This window comes from Vicugna pacos, chromosome 36 (assembly GCF_048564905.1).
Source record: "Vicugna pacos chromosome 36, VicPac4, whole genome shotgun sequence".
In the NCBI taxonomy this organism is placed as follows: domain Eukaryota; kingdom Metazoa; phylum Chordata; class Mammalia; order Artiodactyla; family Camelidae; genus Vicugna; species Vicugna pacos.
The window spans coordinates 5,830,297-5,853,319 of record NC_133022.1 but is presented as its reverse complement, the minus strand read 5'-3'; the positions used below and the strand labels follow the sequence as shown (position 1 = coordinate 5,853,319).

The 23,023-nt window shown below is 45.4% G+C and overlaps 1 pseudogene; it reads left to right on the top strand.

The window, feature by feature from the left end:
- The window catches only part of LOC140691691 (H(+)/Cl(-) exchange transporter 3-like), a 41,287-nt pseudogene extending 20,381 nt beyond the window's left edge, over positions 1–20,906 (top strand).
- The last annotated feature ends 2,117 nt before the right edge of the window (positions 20,907–23,023 follow it).

The window sequence follows — 23,023 nt, the reverse complement described above, 5'->3', positions numbered from 1 at the left end:
CAGAAGTGAATTTGACTTAATGGAAAATATTTAAAACAATCCTTATTGGCTAACTTACAGGATTGTTTTTATTTTAAAATTTTTAATCGGTTTCTAAGTCATCTTTTAAAGTTTTTCTTGTGTGATTATTTCTGTTGCAGTTACTGATTTTAAGAAAATAATTTTAGTCACTTGTGTGGAATATCTTTTGTTTTCTAATTGGTGCTTAAGACTTTTTACAACTTTGTACAAAAATGTGACTAAGGAAAAAAAATGTGATTTAGGAATGGCTTAAAATATACTTTTCTCTCTGGGTTGTTTGTATTCCTTTTGCTTTAATAACAAAGAGGAAAATTAAATACTTCTTTATAAGCTAGCAGGAGTTAGTAATGGTACATTTATTTTTAACTGCTGTGATTGAATTGGGGGTGGAACTCACTTTGAAAATAACACAGAGCTAGGTGTTTTAAATAATTATCAGACATTTATCATCAGTTGACATTGTGAATTTGTGTAATGATGTGATAGCCAGAATGGCTATAAAATAGTATTTTCCTTACCACGGTAACATCTAATATACATAAATTCTAGCTACAGTAAAATTTAGAGCATTGATATTTACCATTCAAGTTTTAACATGTCAGAAATATCTTATAAAATTACAGCACTGATTCTTCTTTTCCTTTTGCCCTGTTTTAGATTAGCTGTTACTTCCCTCTTAAGACTTTATGGAGGTCATTTTTCGCTGCTTTGGTGGCGGCGTTTGTTTTAAGGTCCATCAGTCTGTGTGGTAACAGCTGCCAGGTCCTCTTTTACATGGAGCACCACACGCCACAGTACCTTTTTGAACTGTTTCCTTTATCCTCCTCGGGGTGTTTGGAGGGCTGTGGGGAGCCTTTTCCATTCGGGCAAACGTTGCCTGGTGTCAGCGGCGCAAGTCTACCAGATTTGGGAAGTATCCTGTTCTGGAAGTCATTGTGGTCACGGCCATCACTGCCGTGGTAGCCTTCCCCAAGCCATACACCCGGCTCAACACCAGTCAGCTCATCAAGGAGCTTTCCACGGACTGCGGGCCCCTGGAGCCCTCCTCTCTCTGTGACTACAGAAGCGACATGAACGCCAGTAAAATTGTTGATGACACTGCAGACCGGCCCGCTGGCCTCGGGGTGTATTCAGCTACACGGCAGTTAGGGTTAGCACTCGTATTTGAGATCATAATGACGGTGTTCACCTTTGGGGTCAAGGTGGTTGCTGGTGGGGGTGATATTCTAGTAATTGTGGAGCAAACTGAAATGTTTATCTAAAGATTGTTGCTTCATACATGTAGACTGAAAAAGCTATCTGTTTGGTTTAATTTTAAATAATGAAAAAAGAGTTTTTGGATATATTGTTGAGTATGCTATCTTGCTGTGTAACCACTTACCCCAAACCTCTCCACTAAGGACATCGATGGCTCACCGCGCTCTTGGTGTTGCGTGGTTGTACAGGGAGGCCTCCCTGGGCACACTCTGCTTGTGGTCCCTCACGTGGCTGTCACCTGACAAGGCTGTGTTGGGCGCCTGGACCAAGCAGGGTCAGACACTAGGGAGACGGGGGACCATCTGGGCTCCTCCTGCACTGTCTCCCCCGCTCACTGTCTCTGGTCTTCCTGGCACGGCGGCCTCGGGGTTGGTGGATTCCTCCCATGGCAGCTCAGGGCTCCAAGAGTGAGTGTCAGGAGAGGACTGTTCCCACTGCAGCCAGGGATGCCCCACAGCACACCTCTTGTCTGGGTCATCACAAAGGCCCGGGGGGGCAGGGGACGGACGCACACTCTGAACTTCCAGGGCGCAGACAGAGAGTTGGTGGTCGTGTTTCCTGTTGCTGCCAGAGTCCCTCACCACGAGTCTCACACGTTTGTTTTAGATCCGGAGACCAGGCACCTGGGCTGGGTCTCACTGGGCTGGAGTCAGGGTGTCTGGAGGAGGTGCGGGAGAGGCCATCCTGCATTTTCCAGCTTCCATGGGCCTGGGCTCGTGGCCGCTCCTTCATCTTCAGAGCCAGCAGTGGCTCATCAAGTCTTTGTTTAATCTCCGTGTTCTGACACTAGTCCTAAATCCTTCCACGTGTAAGGCATCTATGATGACTTTGGGCCCACCCACATCACCCGGGATGGTCTCCTGTTTAAGGTCAGCTGCTGATGCCGGGATTTCTCTGGGCTGTGCAAAACGGCAGACTCCTGGGGACTGGGGTGTGGCTGTCTGTGGAGCCCGTGCTCTGCCCGCGTGTCACTGTGGGGCGGCAGCCCAAGGGCCTTGTACACTCTACTCTGTTCAGAGGCCCAGCTGTGCCCTGGGACGCAGCTGCAGTTGTTAGTTAATGACTTGCTGGTCAGTGCAGTTCCTGCACGATTGTCAGGATGTGAATGGGGTGGGATGGCAGCGGCCCCCAGTCTCTAAATGGCTGCACCTGTGATTCATGTGCCCCTTGCCAATCACTCAGGACCGGTCGTCCATGGTGTAGCTGGGTGGGTCACAGCTTCATTTCAGCCAGCCTGAGCCATGTCAGTTTTTGAAGTACGGATGCTCTCTTCCATTGTCGTTTGTCTTAGTCCCCTGGTCATAAAGGTTAAATAATAGAAACACCTTGAAATTTGTTCGACTGAGCAACTCCAGGTAGAGCGCTCAGCCATGCGGGCACAGTGTGTGGACCCTGTAACCCGGCTTCCCTGGCCCCACGGGGCTGCAGGGCCTTCCTGTGGGAGAGGGAGACGCAGGTTTTGAGCCCTTCTGTTTGGGTGTCCTTGTGGTGACCTGCGCTGGTCAGTGTGCCCTCTGTGCTGGCCTTGCCTCCCAGCCACAGTCTGCACTCAAGCTCGTCCCCCTACCGGGTTGGACCAAGAACAGCTCTTGTCCTTCTGATCACTTCACGTGTGTGTGTGTGTGTGTGTGTGTGTGTGTGTGTGTTTATACGAGGGGTAGGCGTTCAGAAACCTGAGCTGGAGGATGAGGAACCCTGGAGTCCCTTCTCTCTGTGCCTGAGAATGCGGCTTGTTACTTGGTATGTGGGTGTGTGGGACTGTCCAGGGCCGGTAGGCGCAGGGCCACAGTGCTTTCCCTGTGCTGGGAGCTTGCCCTGAGCACCAGGCTCACCGGGGTCTCCCTCGCAGGTGCTGTTGGGCCTGTTCATCCTCAGCATGGCCGTCGGTGCCATCGCTGGCTGCACGGTGGGCATCACGGTAGAGCAGCTGGCCCACTACCAGCATGACTGGTTCATCTTCCAGAAGTGGTGCGAGGTCGGGGCCGACTGCATCACCCCCGGCCTGTACTCCGTGCTGGGTGCCGCCGCGTGCTTAGGTGAGTCAGGGGTCTGTGTGCTCGGCTGTAATCAAGGTGGAGGCCCCATCTAAGGGATGGGGGTGCGGACACACGTGGGTGGCATCATCCTACCTGTCTTTGAACACTTGCCACTGTGGAAATCTAATAGTTAGTACCTTTTTAACATCATGTGATGCTTCAAGACAGATGACGTCTCAGTACCACATAGGCTTCGTTTGACTCCTGTCCAGGGAGGTTTTTCTTTCTCCTTGTCGAGGACCTTGGCTCACCTACGTTCCAGCAGAGCTTCAGAGCACCTTTCCTTGACTCTGTGGTGAGTCACTGTGAGCCAAGAAAAGCCAAGTATCTGCATTACCTTCTTAAGAGTCTGTTTCTTGTCCTTGTGGACGTGAAAAATTGTTATTTTTATATTTAAAATGTCAGCTAAACTTCGGTTATAGTATTTAATTACAGTTGGTATTTTGACTTAGTTTTGTTCAGTGGCTCAAAGTTGGGTAAAGAAGTTACTGATCTTGTAAGTGTAAAATGCAGTGAAAGCAACGGGAGAGCCTTTTTGTCCAGAGGAGCAGATGCTCATCCGTTTCTGTGCGGGGCACTGTGCTGAGTGATGCAGAGGTGGGCCCACCCTCCGCGAGCGGCGTGCTGCGGAGACCAGCGCTGGCTCCACAGTATGAGCAGTGCGGAGGACCAGGGACAGCTGGGAATGCCCGTGACCTCGGCGGGGACCTAGAGGGAGAGAGCTCAGGGCGGCTGGGACGTGTGCTTTCTTCTAGGGATCAGTAGAACTGAGAGAGATGGCTTTGTTAAAGAGGGTGGTGACGTGAAGTGAAGGGACCGGGTAGGAGTATGCTTAGTGTTCGTGGAGCTTTGAAGAAACAGGGTGTTGAAGTAGAGACTGCGCGTTGGACACTGGGGAGAGAGAGTCGGACTGGGGAGATGGAGCCGGGTTCAGGACGAGTTGTGTCTGCTGTCAGTCAGATCTGTGGCAGGATTGTTGTGGCTTTGTCATTTTTAGTGCCATGACTTTGGGAAGGGTCTTTTACTTGTTGATTTTTATTTCCTTATCTTTAAACTGCAAATAACAACCACTCCTACAATTGTTTTCGAGGATCATAGAAGATAACACGCAAACAAAGCTGTGCGAGCAGTTCCCGGTAAAGTGAGTGGTTGGTTAGGTCAAAAGCCTTTGTAAAGGGGCCTGGGCATCCGTGGTGTGGCGTAGGTGTGTAACGCCCCATAGGTTCTTTCTCCCTTCTGTGTTTGGGTTAGAAACGGGGAGGAAGAGTTCAACCTTCCTGCAGTGTAAGCTGACAAGCCCTGATAGGTTTATGAGCAAAGGAGCCGCGGGGTGAGGGCAGCACTTGGGAATGAGTCACGTGGGAAGGCAGCTTGTGAAGTGGGTGGAAGGCAGTGGGGCCTGCTGTCAGGGAGGTGAGATCAAAGAGCACTAAGTCAAGGAGCAGAGTCTTGAGCGTCTATGCTGGGTCAGTAATGGTGAGGAAGGGACCCCAGGTAGATCCTTTACAGAGCAAGTCAGGTAGGACTTGTGAGAGTCTGGACTTTGGGTACAGCAAGCGGGTGAACCAGGCGTGGCCATGAGGCTGTCGGGAGGAAGGTGGGGCCCAGCGTTGGGGTCAGCGAGTTGTGGGGAGCTCTCTTGGGGGGAAGAGGGTTTGATTTTAAGTGTGGGATAGTTTGTGCGATAGTGGGTCTTCCAGCGTCTTTCTACAGTTGGAAAATGAGTCAAGCACGTAGGATGTGACGGGTGGAGACACGGGACACTCAGCAGGAGGGGGAGAGATGTGGGTCAGGGAGGCCTCAGCCTGGAGGTGGCAGCTCAGAGCGGTGGTTTGGGTGGATAATTTGAATAGTTCAGATGCGTTTTCTAATGGAAGGATATTATACTGTTAACATAAATCACACGTCAGAATATTTTACTAATTTTGAAAAGATTTAGAGGAAAGAACTGTATTAATTTAATATTCTGCCCACTTGAGTTTAATTTGTAAATTGTTAGTAAACAAATGAGCTATGATGTGCTTCAGCAAACTCCTTAAAAACTAACAAGAAGACTTCGTGGGGAGAAATTATGTCTTTGTTACCGCAGTAAACCAAAGTGGCAAACTGTTAGTTGGTCAGCTGTGATTTTTTTTACTTCATGAAGTTAACCGGTTTTGAAATGTTATTTTCATAGTCTCTGTGTTTGAACCAAGAAGACTTGTGTTCCTGTAGATCTTGTTAAAATAATGATGCTCCTTGTCACTAAGTCCTGTTTACCGTTTGTGTTTGACCGCCTGTTACGGGAGTTCTCCTGCAGGGTCCTGTCCCCCTGACCAGCGATGCTTGCTCCTTTCAGGCGGCATGACCAGGATGACGGTCTCCCTGGCGATGACTGTCTTCGTGCTCACTGGAGGCTTGGAGTGCATCGTTCCCCTTATGGCTGCAGTGATGACCAGTAAATGGGTTGGAGATGCCTTTGGGAGGGAAGGCATTTAGGAAGCTCACATCTGGCTAAATGGATACCCTTTCTTGGATGCGAAGAAGGAGTTCACACCCACCCCGCTGGCCGCTGATGTCACAAGACCACGAAGGAGCGACCCTCCCCTGGCTGTCCTGATGCAGGACAACATGACGGTGGATGACTTAGAAAACCTGATCAACGAGACCAGCTACAATGGCTTTCATAACGTCCAGGGAGTCTCAGACTGGTGGGGTTTGCCCTCCGAAGAGACCTGACGATTGCAAAAGGTACCCTCCTGAAGGAACGCGTGCGTGTGCACCTGCCTGCGCCTGTGTGTGTCTGTCAGCACCGGCACCTGGCTGGGTGGGCGTGCGTGTGCAGTGGGTTTCTGGAAGAAAGGGAAGCTGTGCCATGTGATTGGCTGGGCTTGTGGGGCGAGTGGTCTCCTTTATGTACCTTCAAGTCTTCTGTTCTTTAGGAAAGGAATTCACACTTCTCTGGGTTGCCTCCCCGCTGAATGTAGTCATATCTTTTGATTTGGCATTGTTCTCAGAGATTGGAGTCCGATTCTTTCTCTTCTGGCTCAGAAAAATAAATCTTATAAAGGTGACAGTATTCATAATAGCACGTGATATAAGCCCTTAGTGAGTGTCGGGCATTCAGCTAAATACATTCTTGTATTTAATAAAGTTGGCTCATTTGAATGCAAGTTATTAAAAATTCCATCATCTTTGGTCTGTTTCGTATCAGATTCACAGGGTTTTGCTTTTTCAGTTTTTGGATTTGGATTTACAATATTAACTTGTAATACCTAGTTTAAAGTGAAAAAATCACTGAGATTGTATTCTTGGTTAAATGCAGGTTGGGAAAGCCTGTGAGTCCTGCCGTGTTCTGTGCTGACCTTCCTGAAAGTATAGTGTAAAGGTGTTAGCCCTGCTATGTGACTTCTTGGAGAGAAGTTGAACTTCTTCTGAGGAGGAAGCCAGTTTTGCCCTCCAGAATTCTTTATGCCCTTCCCCTGTAGCCCTGCAGTGCTGACAAGGGGGCCAGCGCCCCCCACTAAGCTCCAGGTCGGGGGTGTACCCATCAGCCATTGCCGTGGTGCTCCTCGCTGGGTGGTAGGGGACGCTGAGACCTGAGCTGGTGCCCAAGGTCATGCCCAAGCCCGTCCCCACCCTCCAGTTGCCTCTGTGGCTGTTGCAGGTGGACTGTGAACTACTTCAGTTCTCGTGCTGTTCGGAGAGGGGAGACTAGATGGTGTGGGTGGGAGTATTTCTCAGATCAGACCGGAAGCCTTCAGTTTACAAGAGCTGCTAAAGCAAAAAGAAGGAGGAAAAGAGAAGAGCCTACAGAGAATGCCCAGTTGAGCTCAGGAAAAGACTGCAGCTTTGAATAACTTTGCATCATTCCAGGTTGCACTTGAGGTGCTGGCCTGGCAGGTGCCCAAGGGGCGGGCAGTGTGGCTGCTGTGGCTGCGGCGTGGCTGAGATCAGGGGCGCTGCTGCTCAGCCCTGCCCGGGGCCGCCCTGCGGTCAGAGGAGACTGTACTTTCAGGTTTAACGGTAAATGAGGAAGGAACAAAAGGGGTCAGAGTTTGGGAATTTTCACAAAAGTTCAAAGGAAAAAGCCCAGGTTTTTAAAAGATGAAGAAAATGGTATAGTTAAGAATTATTTGTATTCCCATTAATTCTGTGGATATATTTTTTAAAGTTTTGTTACTGTCTTGAGAAATAGAATATGGGGATAGCAGGTAATGTCAGTGTCAGGGAATAGGTTTACCTCAGACGTGAGGTAGCAAATCGTGTCATCAGAATGGTTAGCCACACGCTGCCTTCTTTAACAGACCTTAAATATTTACCAACATGTATTTCTGTGAAGTTTTCATTTTTGAATGGGAAAAATATACCTGTACACTAGGTTTTGTGAAATCTGTGTAATTTTTATATACTTACATAAAATACTTTATTAAAGGACAAAAAAACCCAGTGCTTGAATAAGTAGTGACCTATATGCCATGTCCAGGGACAGGAAAACTCAAGATTTTAAAAGAACAGTTTTTCCACAATTTTTTTAAATTAATTAATTAATTAATTTGGGGGGGAGGTAATTAAGTTTACTTTCTTTTTTGAAGGAGGTACTGGGGATTGAACCCAGGACCTTGTGAATCTAAGCATGTGCTCTACCACTTGAGCTGTGCCATCCCCCCATTTTTATTTTTAAACTGCATTTTTGTTATTTCATTACATTTTTTTTTTTAGTTTGTAGATAGTACATTGACATAGTTCATATTCAGGGAGATTAAAAGTATTAGCAGATACAAACAACTTTATATAAAATAGAGAAAGAGCAAAGGACCTACTGTAAAGCACAGGGAACTACAATATCTTGTAATAACCTGTAATCAAAAACAATATGAAAAGTACATATAGAAATATTTGTATAACTGAATCACTGTGCCGTACACCAGAAACTAACACAACATTGAAAATCAACTGTACTTAAATTTAAAAAAAGGAAGAATAAGAAAAAACAGAAAAAGACGATTAAAAGTATAGAGTGAGGAATCACCCATGGCCTCACCGTGTCCAGGTTAACTGTCCGCGGGCAGCCCTCTGCTTGGCTTCACGTGTTTTCGGTAGCTGCCATTCCGTGCTTATATGATAAGTACGTATGCTTTTTCCTTTACTTTTAGACACGCTGTATATGCTGTCTGATACACGCTGCTCTGTATCTTGTTTTTTCACTAAGCAACATTTTCTCGGACATCTTTCCAGATCAGTGTAGAGTTTTCTCACATTTTTTACACTACGGAGGGTGCCATGGGGTGGTGTACCAGGGCCTGCGTCATGATGTTTTACATCAGTTTCCCGCTGACGTTTGCAGCCTTTTCTGTGATAAAAATTGTCGCCTCGTAAGTCTGAGAAACTCGCGCAGTGGTCGTTGTGCCCGTGTGCCCCTGTGGGAAGATACTGGCAGAGGATCGTTGGATCAGAGAGGTGCATTTGTCATTTAGTGAGGTATTTGTGGACTGCACCATGTGCTCTCCCCAGCAGTAAATGACAGTTTACTGTGTGCAAGCTTAGTCCAAATGGAGACGTCCCTCCTGCAGTCTGTGTCCGGATGTAAAAGTGAGGCTGAATGTTTTATAGATTGGTTTAGAATGAAGCGTGTTTTAATGTGACATTTACAGCATGACCTGGATCCTCTTTGTTGTTTTCTGCCTGAAGGTATAAAGACTCCCTTGCTGGTTTCCGTTTCTGTGCTGGAGCTGTGAGCTTTGCAGGGATGAGACCTTGGGTACGGCTGACGTGTCAACACGGTGCGAAAGGCTGTGGCGCGGTGAGAGGCTGTGCGTCTCTCCTCCCTCAGGGTCACCTGTGAGAGTAAAGCCTGGGCTTGTGTGCCTGGGAGACCTGGTACAGGTGTCCCGCCCCCTGCCGTGCTGTCCTCCTGCGTCCCGAGCCGGCGTTGACCCCGAGCGGCGGCAGGAGGAGAAGGACCCTGAGCGGCAGCGGCGGCTGTGGCCGCTGCCCCAGGCGAGCCGGGCAGTTTACTGCCCTCTCCTCCGCGGCCTGGCCTGGGGGCGACCTCTGCTGCCTAATTCGCCAGAGGCCCGACTCCGGGTCAGCCTGTCCCAGCGAGGCGGGAGCGGTGTGGTCAGGGTGCGGGGACGGCGGGGCGGCGGCGGCGGTAGGGGGTCTGCAGAGGGGAAGCAGGTCCATTTGCTCCCATCTGTCCCGCGGCTTGGCCTGGGGGGCAGCCTCTGTTGTCCCAGGTGGCGGGACACACGTGTCCCTGCCAGCCTGACCCCGGGAGGCTGGCGCGGTGCGTTTGGAGTGGCGGCAGCGGGGAGAAGGGGGCTGCCTTGGCAAGCCGGTCGACTTCTCTCCCCCGCCCCCTGGCTTGGGGGTGGCCTCGGCCGCCGGAGATTCTCCTATGTCCAACTCCAGGTCAGCTTGCTCCTGGGAGGCGGGCGCGGTGCGGTCAGGGGCCAGGTAAGGTGGCGGCTGCGGGGGGAGGGACGCTGCCCCGGGGGAGCTTGTGGATTAGCTCTCATTTCTGCGCCGCCTGGTCTGAGCGTGGCATCTGCTGCGCTAGGTCCTGGGACATACCTGTCCCACTTTGCCTACTGTGTGCGGGGGGCGGGGCGGTCAGGGTGCTGGGGCGGCGTGGGTAGGGAGCCTGTAGCGGGGAAGCCGGTCCATTTGCTCCCATCTCCGCCGCGGTCTGTCCTGGGGGCAGCCCCTTTTGCCCCAAGTTCGCCATTTGCCCGTCTCCAGGTCAGCCTGCTCCCCAGAGGAGGCCACCGTGAGGTCAGGGGACGGGAGCGGTGGCGGCTGCGGGGGGAGGGGGCTGCCTTGGGGAGATAGTAGATTGGCTCCCGTCTTCCCAGCGGCCTGGTCTGGGAGCAGCCTCTGCTGCCCTAGGTCGCCGGACACACCTGTCCCACTTAGCCTGCTGGGGGAGGGAGGCCGGGGTAGAGGGCCTGTCGCAGCGGAGCCAGTCAGTTTGCTCCCCTCTTCCCCGGGGCAAATTCTGGGGGCGTCCTCTGCTGCCCAAGAAGCAGGTCAGCTTGCTTCCGGGAAGCGGGCCCAGCCCGGTCACGGGGCAGCGGCGGTGGGTGGAGGGGGGCTGCCCTAGCTGGCGGGTCCATTTCTTCTCTCTCCTGACCTGGCCTGAGAGCAGCCTCTCCCGCCCAAGATTCACCTGACACCCCACTCCAGGTCAGGTTGCTCCTGGGAGGCGGGCGCGGTGCAGTGGGGGGGGTGCTGCCCCTGGCGAGCTGGTAGGTTAGCTCCCATCTCCCTAGCAGCCTGGCCTGGGCCGGGCCTCTGCTGCCCCGGGTCGCAGGACACACGTTTCCTGTCAGTCCAACCCCCGGAGGCGGGCGCGGTGCGGTGGGGGGCTGTGGCCGCGGAGTGGGTGCTGCCTGTGTCCAGCCAGTCAATTTGCTTCCTTCTCCCTCGCGGCCTGTCCTGTGGGCGTTCTCTGCGCCCCGGGTCGGTGGACACACCTGTCCTACTCAGCTTGCTCCCTCAGCAGAGGCCGGCGGGGTGAGGTTGGGGGCCAGAGCTGCCCCCGGGGAGATGGTGTATTAGCTCCCATCTCTCTGGGGGCCTGGCCTGGGGGCAGCCTCTGCTGCCCCTCATTTGCTGATCACTCTTAACCAGATCATCCTGGGGGCTGTGGGGTGGTGGCGGGGGTATGGAGCCTGCCACGGGGGAGCCGGGGATTAGCTCCTGTCTTCCCTGCAGCTTGGCCTGGGGGCGGCCTGTTGCTCCAGGTCGAAAGACACAGGTTGCCTGACGGCCTAACCACCGGAGTCAGGGCACGTTGCCCTGAGGGGGCTGCCCCTGGCCAGCCGGTCAGTTTGTTCCCATCCCCCCTGCAGCCTGGCACAGGGGCAACCTTTGCTGCCCCAGATTCACAGGACGCCTGTCTCCAGTTTATCCTGCTCCTGGGAGGCGAGCACAGTGGAGTCAGACCAAGAAGTGGGCTCTCTCCTGGGGAGGCGCAGAACTCTCTTGGTCTCCTTTGTCTTTATTCTTCAGCAAAGGGGTCAATGGAGCCAGTTCTTCACCCTGAGAAAGTGTAGCCTGTGTCATGGAAGAGCTGCTGGACACAGTGTGGTTTCTGGGTCAGTTTTTCACAACAGCTGATGCCCCAGGCAGGCAGGAAGGCTATTACTCAGATCTTCTTAGCCTGGAGTTGGGGGTTTGGTCCCGCCATCCTCACCATGTTTTTTCTAAATGTGTTACTCCCTTTTTTTTCCTAGGTGACATTTTAGGTTATTGGGTCACAGATTGCTGGCACACTCGTCCCTGTTCTCCAACATCTTTTAAACTTGGATGAAGTGACAAGTAGGGGAAGAAGATGATTTACTGAAAGGTAAGACTACTTGAATTTGCATTAAAGCAGCATTCTGTCAGTCTTTCTCAAATGATTTTTCTGAGTCTAAATCCAGAACCTAGTGAGTATTGCACTCCTGTGTAAATCATTGATCTTCACATTTGTTGAGTGAGAGATGAGATCTGTTAATCAGGCTTACCCCTGAAAGGAGAAACTCAGGCTTTTGAGCACAATTCCTTGTCTGATGTCACCCAGGCAGTCACAGTAGAAGATAGAGCCGATATAAAAGTCCCTCAGCTGCCTCAACTGCAAAGCTTCTGGGATTACTGATCCCTGAAGTGCAGGTGACTCGATAATAATTTGGAGGTTAGTTCATATGATCAGGTTTTTCCCATCCTGTAAATGGGTTCTGTGGCCCCAGCCCTGGGAGAACTTGGTCATAAGGGCCGTGTTGTGAGAGGTGGGTGGGAAGGCAGAGGCATAAGAGCTGGAATCACTGAGATTCCACACTCAGTAAACACAGGCTCCAGAGCCGAATTGTTGTCAGGTTCTGCTGTGGATTTGAAAGCATGTTCAGACATGATTCTTGCCCTTCAGGAGTCACTGCCTGGGTGGAAGTAACCTTTATATAAATCTGGAAAGGATGGCGATTAAAGTAGATGGGCGGTTACGTTACACAGTGTGTCCAGGCTCACTCTTCCAGGCACTTGTGGGACTAATTGAGAGTTATGTTACTCGTTCATTCACTGAATTGTTACCCTTGAATTGGTCATTTGTCCCACAGTAAGTGAAACAAGGGATCAGGAACCTGAGTTTTGTCCCCTCTCCTATCACTGATTGTATCGATCAGTCGGGCAACCTGCGTATGCACTGTGAAATGGTGTGGCATTTCTTGCCCAGTGGGACTGCACTGGTCAGTTTGAGAATCAGGGGAGATACGTGGATAGGACAGTGCTTTGACAAACATGAAACCTCTTTATATTGTCACCTGGGAACTTCTCTCTCCATAGATAGCTCTGTATTATTATTATTATTGTTATTGTTATTGTTATTATTATTTAGCTCTGTATTATTTTTGTTGTATTTTATGCAGCATTACTCAAAGTTTTACTTAAAAAAAGATCCAAATTAACTCTGTTCACTTGTTTCCAGACTTGAAAGCTTCAGTTCTAGACTATCTGTTTGATTTTTCTTAAAAATACATTCCAGTATATTTCTCTGGTGAAAATCTTTATCCTGCTATCTATTTCCCCATCATTTCCTTATTTTCTTGAATATATTAAAAGTAATCATTTTATAGTCTTTATTGTTAACTCTGAGGCCTACATCACCTGGGGGTTTGCATTTGTTTCTTGTTCTCATAGTATCAGTCATATGGTCTTGACATGTTGCATGTCTAGAAATTCTTTATTACGTGGCAGACATTGCAAATGGAAAGTCCATATGTTATCTTCCGTGAGAGGTTTTCTACCTTCCCGTTGGGCAGACAGGGTGAGGGACTGATCATGTCACTCCAATCAGGTGCTGAGGTGGGTCAGGGCTGAAGTGCCTTTTTCCTTAAAACAGCTTTGAGGTATACTTGGCAGAATAATTTTCACATATTTAAAGCGTACAACTTAATACACTTTGACATAAGTATATCCCCAAGAAACCATGACCACACTCAGGACAGTGAACATACCCATCACCCACAGAACTTCTCTCCTGCCTTTTGTTATCCCTCCCTCCCTCCCCATCTCTTCCCCTGGAAACCATTGATCTGCTTTCTATCACAACATATTGGTTTGCATTTTCAAGATCCGTGTATGAATGGATTCATATGGTATCTACTCTGTTTTGTCTGATTTCTTTCATTCAGCATAATTATTTTCAGAGCCATCTGTGTTGCTGTATTAATAGCTCATTTTTCTTACAGCAGAGTATTGTTTAGTGCTGAGTTATTGCTGAGAAGTTTGTTGTGCATGGTGTTTGGATAGACCATCATTTGTTTCTCCATTTACTTCTTGATGGATGCATGGGTTATTTACAACTTGGGCTATTATAAATAAAATTGCAGTGAATATTTGGTTACAAGTCTTTGTATAGACGTAAGCTTTTGTTTTTTAAAGCACCGAGATGAGGAATGTCTGGGTCGTATGGTAGATAGCTGTTTACCTTTTTTTTAAGAAACTGCTGAACAGTTTCCCAAAATGATTGTATTATTGTAAGTTCCTCATGGTGTGTATCAATTCTGGTTGCTCTACTTCCTAGCCAGCACTTTGTGAGGTCTGTGTAATTGTATTCCTTCTAGTTTGTGTGTGTACTAGTATCTCATTGTGGTTTTAAAAAGCATTTCACTAATGACTAATGGCATCTTTAATCAACATCTTTTCATGCTGATTAGCCATCTGGATATCTTTAGTGAAGTGTGTTTTCAGGTCTGGCTCATTGTCCCTTGATTTAGTATTGAGTTTTTAGAGTTCTTTATTCTGGATCAGATACAAAGAGAGACCTTTATCAGATATATGATCTGCAAATAGTTTCTATCTATGGCTTAGCTTTTCACTTGCTTAGCAGTGTTTAGGAAGAGCTTTGAAGTGTCTTCATTTTGATGAAGTTCACTGTATCAGTTCCTTTTTTAAATAGATGATACTTCTGGTGTCATAGCATAGAAATATTTGCCAAACCCAAGGTCATAAAGCTTAAGCCTATGCTTTTTCTCCTAGCTGTTTTATGGTTTTAGATTTTCTGTGAAGATCTGTGATCGACTTTGAGTTACTTTTTGTGTATGTGGTGAGGTGTGGATCAGAGGTCATTTTTTTTTTGCATATGGATATCTAATTGTTCCAGCACTGCTTGTTGAAAAGACCCTTCCTCCACTGCATCCTTATTGAGAATCAATTGTCCATGTAAGTGTTGGTTTAGTTCTGAACGTTCTGTTCTGTTCCATTATTCTGTTTTCGTGTTTTACATCAATACCATAATTTCTGATTACTGTAGCTTTATTTTAAAAAGTCTGAAAATCAGATAGTGTAAGTCTTCCAACTTTGTTCAAAGTTGTTTTGGATATTTGGAATCCTTTGCATTTTTTTTTTGAATTTTAGAATCAGTTTTTAAATTCTCTTCCTTATTACATCCTGTTCTGCCAAAATTTCACCCATTTCTTTGGCCATCTGCAAAGCCACATTTTCTGAGGTCTTTCTAGACCCCAGGTGAAAGGAATTTCTCTTTCTTCTGTGCTCCATTCACACTTCATGATATTTGATTGCATTTATTCATATTTGGCTGTGTGGACTTGTCTGATCTTTCCTGCCATATAGTAAACCTCTCAAGATTAGGAATTTTGATGTGATTCCCTCTGTCTGCTGAGAAAACTAATCTGTATGCTTTGCAGGAGTGAGCCCTGCAGTAAGAGGTATCTGCAGCCGACATCTAGCTCATTGCTCGCATATTGTCAAGGAATCCTGCAGATTTAGAATTGTTTATTGTTTGTTATCTCCAAGGCAGCTCAGTCTTTATTATTTCTATTGCTACTGCTGCACTTTCAAAGAGCAATGGGCTAATTATTTTCCAAATATCAAAGCATGCTGTAATTGACTTGTGATGCTAATTATGTGCTGCTGTGTCTTAACAACCTGTTTAGTGTTCACAGGCTCCTTCACTCATGGCACTTTTGGGAGGATGTCATATCCTTAGAGCTAGCACTGCTGTCTTTGGCGACCTGAGCAGCAGTATCTGAACTCAATCCTTCTGTATTTCCAGTGTGCCCTCTAGCCCTCCTCCAGCCCTCCATGGGGGACCTGCAGTTCTGCCCTCTAAAAGCCTACTGTTTCTCAGGAAGACTTCCCTATGAAATATGATCTTGTCCCTCTTGTGGGGACATTCAGTCCAGAGATCTGGCAACAGGGGAAAATGTTTAGTCTGCTTTTTGTAGAGCCTAAACTGTTCCATGCTTATTTTAAGCAAATCCAATGAGGAAATCGTGTTGGCATCTAACAAATCAGCATAAATGTCTGATGAGGAAGATCAGCTTCCCCATCCCACTCAGGCATCATGTTGATGTGACACTCACCTTTCTCCTGTGAGCAACATAAGGTTCAAGATGTTATGAATGGCTTTTTGTTTCTCTTCTTTAGTCTTTCCACATTCACTGTGTCTGGTGAGATTATACGAATCCTGTTTATTTCCAGACCAGCACTCGTCTTTTTTAAAGGATCACGTGTTTAAAAGGCCAGTGGACAATTTGTTAGAAGATAGAAATCCTCTTAGATTTCAGTCCTAAAGTCAAATTTTGGTTAGTGGTGAATGAAAATTCCCCTTAAAATTTTAAGTACGGTGATACAAAATTTTTTAAATAATTAAATATTAGTCGATTTCATTAAACACTGTATCACTTATTCACCTTTAAGCCTGTTTCTGGGGCAATTTTGCAATGATTCCCTCTCTTTACTGATTCCCTCTTTATCAGAGTCCTTGAGAGGCCCTGTCATCACTGTCAGGATCATCAGCACCATCATGCAACTGATTCCTCTGGAAGAGTCTAGGGAAATAGGGATGGATGTGAATCATGTAGGTGAGTGTGTGCGTATACAATAAGAACAATTATCAGACATTAGATGCACAATATCCACTCCATTTAGAAAAGAATGTGGCCATGAAATCCTGCTGTGGTGAACGAAGGAAGCTGTGGGGTCAGAATGGTCAACGGAAAGGAGGAGGAAGTGAGCAAAGGTGGGAGCACAGATCCTCGGTTAGGAGACCAGCGCGTTGGTGTGCATAAGGGGAATGTGGTGGTAGAACAATGTGCATGCCCCCCCAACAGTGTAGCCACCTGTGACATGTTACACTGTACACGGCAAAAGGGACAGCAGATATTTTAGGACAAAAATGTTAGAGGATTTCTGTCTTCTAAAGTGTCTACTAGTTAGCCTTTTAAACACATGATAGATTATATTAAAGATTAGTGCTGGGCCACAAATAAACGGATTCATGTAATCTCACCAGACGTACTGAATGTGGAAAGACTAAGGAAGAAAAACAAAGCCATTCATAAGTGTCTTGAACGTTAAATTGCTCACGAGAGGACACGTTACCCAAGGTGAGTGTCACAGCCATATACATAATGCCTGAGTGGGGTGGGAAAAGGGGATCCTGAGATGAGGTTGATAGGGTAAGTAGCCTGGATTGTCCAGGTGGGCTCAGTGTAATCGCAGGCGTCCTTAACAGCAGAGGACATTTCCCAGCTGAGTTTAGGGTCAGAGGGAGGTGCAGCCATGGAGCAGTGTTCAAAAAGGTTGCTGGCCATGAAGATGGAGGAAGTCGTGGGGCACAAGCTAAGGAAGGTGGGTGACCTCTGGAAACTGAAAAAAAAAACAAGGAAACATTCTCTTCTAGACCCTCCAGAAGGCAGGCACCCTGCTGGTACCTTGAATTTAGCCCAGTGAGAACTGTGCTGGATCTCTGACCTCCAGAGCCATAAGGTGATAAATCCGTGCTGGTTTAAGCCTTTAAGTTTCTGGAAATTTGTCACAGTAGTAATAGAAAAGTAACATTAGGGAGAGGTTGTGTAAGGGATTAAAGGTCTGGGATGGGGTGTGGAGAGGATTCTGACATTTACACCTAAAAAACAATGAGGTGAGGTGGGAAGGTAGTACCCTCAAGCCGAGTTTTAAGGAGAACTACCTGGCAGGGCTATGAAGCAGACTATTTGGAGTGAGGAGAGCATTGGAGTAGAGGAATCAATTAAACCTCTACCAGGAAAATAAGGAGTAAAATGTCACAGGGCTTCAGTGGTAGTGGACGTAGGAATGGAAATGGGCAGAGATATAAGTGTTACTTTGAAGGAATTAGTATAGGTTTGATGACTACATGCTGGGGAGAGTTAGCCGATGTGTGGACTGAATATTTGCGTCCCCTTGAAACCTGTATGTTGAAACCTGATCTCCCAGTGTGATGGTGTTGGGAGGTGGGGCCTTTGGGCGGTGATTAGGATAAAATGAGATCATGAGGGTAGAGCCCTCATGAATGGGATTTGTGCCCTTATAAGGGGCCCCAGAGAGCTTGCCTCTCTCTGCTCTCTGCCCCATGAAGATCATGGGGAGACAGCCATCTTCAAGCCATGAAGCCAGTCCTTTCCCAGATACCCTGACCTTGAAAGTCTCAGCCTCCAAAACTTGAGGAATATGCTGGTTGTTTAAGCCACCTGACCCATGGTGATTTGTTACAGCATCCCAGACTGACGAAGACAGCGGAGAATGCCTCCGAGTTTGGAACTGACTGCCTTGAGAATGCTGAAACCCCGGGAAGTGGGCAGCGCAGGCGTTAACTCACTTAATCCTGCCAGCACAGTAGGAGATAGTCTACATATTCCTCACCACTTAAAAGGTAAGGAAAAAGAGGCACAAGTTAGTAAATAATAATAATAATATATTATTTTAATATAATTATATATTATATAATAATATTATTTGCATATTAGTATTAATTATTTTATTTTTATTATTACTATTACTATTACTATTACTACTATTATTATTATTTGTCAAAGATTCACACAGAACCCCCTGGAGGCAGAGTGAGAATTTATACTCAGGCAGGCTGGCTCCAGAGCCCCTGCTTTAACTACCAAATCAGATGGCCTGGCTTCTGTGGATCAACTTTTTTCAACCGTGATATGAGGGTACTGTGTCCAGTAACTTACAGCTTCAAAATACCTCACTATAAGGGAGTCACTAGTCACAGGCATTACAAACCACAGAAAGCTAGACACACAAAACTAACTCGTTAGGGCAAGAAAACCACTAATGTTTCTAAACATTATACATGCTTAGCCGTTGCAGTAAGATGTTTATTTATAATTCTGCCTGGCTACAGAATAACTTCGTAATTCTGCACCTGGCTGGTGGTTCCCAGGGTGGACAACACAGGCCTAGATAATTTAAATGACTTGCCCAGCCTCAGCCAGGAAGCTCATGGTGGGATCAGTGCTACAGTCTGGGACTTTTCCTTCCTATCCAGCAAGTCCCTCATGGGGCCTTAGAAACTTCTCCTTTGGTGCCCAGCTGTCTATCCGTACTTATGACATCTTGTCAGGTGTCCCAGCCTGCTCCTGAACACCAGCCAGAACCCACTTCTGCTCTTTTCTGACCAGGTAATAACTCTTAGCAACTTCCATTGTCTTCTTGGCATCAGTTCTTACCTGGAAGGGTAGTGGCTCGAGATTGAAATGTGTCCACATGAGCAGCTGACAGATTTTTCGTAAACAGCAGGAGTGGGCAACAAAAGGAAAATTCAGGAACAAAGACCAGTGGAAGAAAGTCATTAAATACACCAAATGGATACTTTCAACGTATGTTTGTCCTACCGAGTCCATGCTTGTTCTGCTCACTGCATGACAGGCCAGTAAGTCGGGAGACCAGGTTTTGGGGCAAGGTATGGCGGCTTTATTCAGAAAGCCAGCTGACCAAGAAGATGGCCAACTAATGTTCTGGAGATCCATTTTCCCCAAGTCAGAATTCAGGCTCCTTTTATATTAAAAAGGGGAAAAGGGTATGCTTGGTTGTTGCAGACTTCTTGGTGTAGGAATTCTTTGTTAGAATCCTTTGTTCTTGCAGCTGTCCACCTGGGTCAGATCCCTGTAAACCTCCAACAAAACAAACGTGATTGTCTATTCTGCAACCTGTTATCTTTGCAGGAGTGCAAAAGTGTTAATATCCTTAAAGGTCAGAGCCTTGAGAACAGGCTCTCCTGTCTATTTCAGGCTGAAGGCAACATTGTTTCACAAAAGGTGCAGCGCTGACAAGACTGAGCCTGGAAAACAGGGCACAGGGTTAAAGTCAGAGGAACAGATCTAATATGGAGTCAGATTTGTTCTTTTCTTTTAAAGGGGCAGAAGCCACTTGAGGATGATGTTTATTTGATTTATAATTTTCTCTCTCATTCTTTTGAACTCTTGCTCACTTCCATTCCATTTGCTTGTTTTGAGTCGCTCACGGTCTCTGTACCCTTCAGTACAATTTACTGTGATCTCAGGGCTGTCTAGCCTTTGTGTGTTTGTGCTGCTTCCATTTCACCTTTTTTGCTCTGATTGCTTTTAATTTTCTGTTTATTTTCTATAATTTGCCAACTCATCTTTCTTTCTATAGGCTTCCTATGTATTTCTTAAACTCTTGTTTATCTTTGTTGTACTTCTGTTTTGTAAAAATGATTGCTTTAATAAGTCATGTTTCTCATAATACATTAACACCTTTCACCATTCTTGAAAAGCTGTTTTGTTTTCTAGAGTGTTTCATTATCTGCCATTTTATTATATACTCTTTTTTCTTTTTAAATAGTATTTTTGTATAAATACTAAAATACTAGCTTTTTTTTTTAAGAACTCTTTTTTTTCTTCATTTCAACTAGAAATCCAGGCCGAGCTCTTTTCCAAATAGAGAGGTGCCCGAGTCATGTGCCAGTCCAGAAAGATAAAATTAGGATTTTTTCAGTGTTGTCTCTCCCCAGTCTGCCAGAATCACTTCTGCAGAGCTGCTCCCAGTGTGCGTTTTCCCTGTGTCCACCGTCTCATTTCCTGCTTCCTGCAAATGCAGCTTGTCTGTGAAGATTGCCCGTGAGCTCTCCTCCTCTCTCGGAACCAAACCCGTGCACGTTCCCAGTGATGTCCTCTAGGCGCTGGTCCTGTTGTTATAAAGAAAAAAATGTTGCTTTTGCTCTAGAGTGTGCTACTTACACTAGAAAGTTAAGCATTATCAACACTTTCTGAGCTTCAAAGACATGGGCGTTCTGTAGCTTTGTAAGCACAGTCTGAAGTCAGGAAGTGTGACACCTCCAGGCTTTGTTCTTTTTCCTCAAGATTGCTTTGGTAATTCTGGGTCTTTTGGGTTCCATACAAATTTTAGGATTATTTGCTTAGTGAGATAAGTCAGACAGAGAAAGACAAATACCCTATGTTATTATATGTGGGATGTGAAAAATAATACAAACCAATGTATAACAAAACAGAAACAGACTCAGATACAGAGAACAGTGGGGAGAGGGAAAGGGGGAGGAGCCAGATAGGGGTAGGAGATTAAGACACAAACTACTATGCAGAAAACAGGTAAGCAACGAGGATATATGGTATAGCGCCGGAACTATAGCCATTCTTTGGCAATAACTTTAGATGGAGTATATAACATATGAACTACTGAATCCCTATCCTGTGCACCTGGAACTAATGCAATATTGTAAATTAACTGTACTTCAATAAAAATAAATGAATAAATAACTAAAATATAAGTGAATAAATAAAATATAAATGAATAAATAAAAAATAAAACTTCTTTTCCCGTGTCCTTCTCTGTTTTATATTTACTGATTTGGGCAGCCCCCTCCTATGTTGTTGTTCAGGAATTTAAGTAGTCCACATACCTCAGCAAAACATTAGGTTTACATTTTTATTTCTTATTTTTTCCAGTTCTTTTTTTATATTTAAGAGAGTAAGTGAGAAATGAAGGCTTTGACCAGCCACATTAGAATGGAAACTTTTTAGTGCCCTTTTAAGAAAATATTTTGGACTATATTTTGTGTATTTTGTTTATTTGTAATTGGTCTGTCAGGATTATCTACTCTTCCTGACTCAATTTTAGTAATTTTCATTTTTCCTAGAAACTGTACTTCATTTAGATTCTAGATTTTTAAAATATATGCATTATTTTACATATGCATAGATCTCTTTTAATGAAGAAAGTTTTCTCATTATTTGTAGTTATATTCACTTACCTTATTTCCTTCAACTAATTTGCAAAGTGCGTTGGTATGGCTCTTTTCAAACTACCGTGTATATTTTTGTATTTTAAATATCATTTAATACATTTTTCTTAAAAAGTTCTATTTTACTTGCACATTACTTACCTGTTTATAGATTTTGAGTAGAATACTTTGTCTTAAAGATTTTTCAAGTACTTTAGAGCATCTGAATTAACTCTGATTATTGCTTTTATTGTCTCATAGGAATTGATGAATATTATTCTCACTAACTTTAAGAGTTTATTTTTTATTAAAGCATAGTTTCCGGAGTACAACAGTGAGTTATGTTAAAAGAGTTTCTAATGCCAATTTTGATTCTCAAAATTCATATTAAAGGCCAATAAAGAATTGTAACAGTTTTCCATTTTTTTATTCCTATGTGAAGTGATTTATTTGGCTATTATTTCATTTCATTGCACTATAGTTTAAGGGTATAGCTTGAATGATATCCATTTTTTATTTTAGTTTGTCAGTTACTGAGATAGTGATTGATGCTTACCATATGGTAAATTATTTGTAGGTATTTCAGTAATGTTAGGAAATGAGTATTCCTTATCTGGGTTACACACTTCTATGTCTAGTAAACAAGAATTGCTCATTGTAGCTTTTAAATCTTCTATACTTGGTTAGTTTCTGAGAAAAAGGCATTAAAATGCTATGGAATATTAAAGAACAATTCAAAGAATGAAGGAATCTTTATGTGCCAACAAGAAAGATCCTCAGGGTGCAAGTGCTACAACCCAGCTTGGGAAGCCCTCCTCCAGGGCTTTGCTCAGACCTTCCCTCCTCGGGAAGCTGGCTGCGTGCCCTGTTTGATGTTGCAGCACCCTCCACTGTGCACACCGGGACTTCTCACTCTTTACTCCATTTTGCTTTTTCCACGGCACTTGGTATATTCTGCAATTTTAAATGATTTAATTGTATGTTATGTTCACTGTTAATTGCCTGCTTTTCTCCACTCAGATATAAGCACCACAAGCCCAGTGATGTCTGCTTGTCCTGGTTGCCCATGTCTCCCAGTGCCTGGTACACGATGAGTGATTGTTTAATAGATACATACTAAAAACAAAGTTTATTGTTATAATTCATGTAAGAATAAAAATCCCAAACTATTTTTTTATTTTTTTAACATTTTTTATTGAGTAATAGTCATTTTGCAATGTTGTGTCCCAAAACTACGTTTAAAACACATAATATGGAAATACATAGAAAAGACCCATTAGTAAACTCAGAGTTGTTAAGTGTTTGATTCTAGGATGGGGTTGAAAAATCAAGGAGGCTTTTTACTTTGAACGTGATATCCTTCCTCATTTGATGATTTTTATAATGAAAAATATGTAAGTATTCAGTATGTAATTGCAATGTAAAAATTAAATGTGAAATGACAGAGAGCTCAGAATAAACCAGATGTTTTGATAAAGGAGAGTAAAAGATGAGGACAACCCTTACTGTGTATGAAAGGAGACTCTAAGCTCCTCTGTAGGATGGCACTGATAAAGGAGTAGACCTACACATCACAGAACCAGCCAGATGTCTGGGATCGATTCCTTAGCAGAGAGGAGAGAATACTACATAAGAAAGGCATGTCAAGTCAAGGAGGGATAGAAGAATGTGGAAATAATTATTGAGCTCTTGGGGTTTGGAGTGAAAC